The following is a 1,687-nucleotide window of genomic DNA, read 5'->3' on the forward strand; positions in this document are numbered from 1 at the left end:
TGGATCCAGAATATCATTGTATTACCTATGATTTTAACCTTTGTCCGTTCTTTATGGGAAAATATAAAAGAAGGATCCTAGATGGTTATAAACCCAAGTTGAATAGTTTTCAATCAACGGCCTTGATCGCCAAATTGCTTGAACATCATATTTGGATTGAATCATATTTAAAAATCTGATATATCAGATTGAATTTAGATATGGCTTCATCCAATCCATTAATATATATCAGATTGAATTTATGTACCCATGAATTTTGATAAATACCACTCGATTGGTTACCACGCTTATGATATCGGTTGATTGGTCATAAATATTTCAGAAACCATGTCTTTCCAGTATCACATACAAACCCATATACAGATATCAAATAGTCAAATCAGATCATCTAGATTCCAGACATTTACATGATCAGATTCGGATAACCCATCCAAATTCTTTTGATCCGTATAAGTGCTGCCCAGTGCCCACCCTGACCCATCTGGTGGACATTTTGGATCGATAAGTCTTTTGCCAATTTGTCTTAAGTCCTTGAGACTGAAATTCTCTAGGTTGGGCCTCTTTCGGAGTCTGGGAGGGCTGAGTTGAGAATTCAGTTAAAATAAGCTGTATTCGAAAAGACTTGAGCAGATAGACTGGCAGTCAATTTGGGTTTTTTTTGGAATTTTCACCAAACATAGCTTGTAGGCTGCTCATGTTGGATCCACAAAGTCAAAAGCCACTGTATTTCAGCCCTCCTAAATGAACACTTACGTTGCATTTGGCGTTCCTTATTTCAAGGACTTTATTTCTTCTTTGCTGTTAAAATGCCCATAAGAAAATTAGGATTTTAAATGCAAAAAGGAGATAAATCCTTAAAATAAGGAATGCCAAATGCAGTTTGTGTCCTTGGCAAAACTAAGGCTGCTACTTTTCTTCAACATATTTAAGATCTCACAATGTGCTGTGGTTAGTTGTAAGATGATGGATTCCTTTCGGCCAGTGGGCCCATTCAATATAATGAAATGCATTTTGAATATGAGATTTGATGAATAAAAGAATTATATGGCCTTAATAATTGTTTAAAATATCTATAAAAAACTCTCTGAAATGAGTAAATTATTAATGCCTTATACTTTGGGGGTAGCCTCATTTTAGTACTCTAACTTTAAAATGTAGTCACTACAGTACTTGAACTCTTTAAAACTGCCACTTTAGCCCTTTAGCCCCCTCATTAGCATTCTGTCAATAATCTAACACACATGATGTCATATGTTCAAAATTCCAAAGTTATCTTTCGGAAGAGGACATTGTTAATCATCTTCTTCCTTGAGACTAAACCAAAACAGCGGTAAGCAAAATCCCATACCCAGCACCAATATACTTCCCCACAAAATGCCCCAATGCTATCTTAAAGTCATCCCTCGAGTCATGATCAAGAGTTTCTTAACTTGGCACTAAGGTGTCAATGGACCGGTTTTGGATTGGATCCGTCCAGTCTAAAATCAATTTGAACGGACCAACAAGACATATTGGATTGGACGAATCTGGTCCAAAATATTTATTAGATTGGATTGGATCTGGCCTGTTCGTAACAAATTTATATTGGATTGGATTGGATTGAATTAAGCTAATATCTGGTCCATTGATAAAAGATAAGAATATATGTGTAAATAGACCGGGTTTGGGTTGAAACCAATATAAATCA

The sequence above is a fragment of the Nelumbo lutea genome, chromosome 8 (genome assembly GCF_056320005.1).
Source record: "Nelumbo lutea isolate HS-2025 chromosome 8, American lotus-T2T, whole genome shotgun sequence".
Taxonomy (NCBI): Eukaryota; Viridiplantae; Streptophyta; class Magnoliopsida; order Proteales; family Nelumbonaceae; genus Nelumbo; species Nelumbo lutea.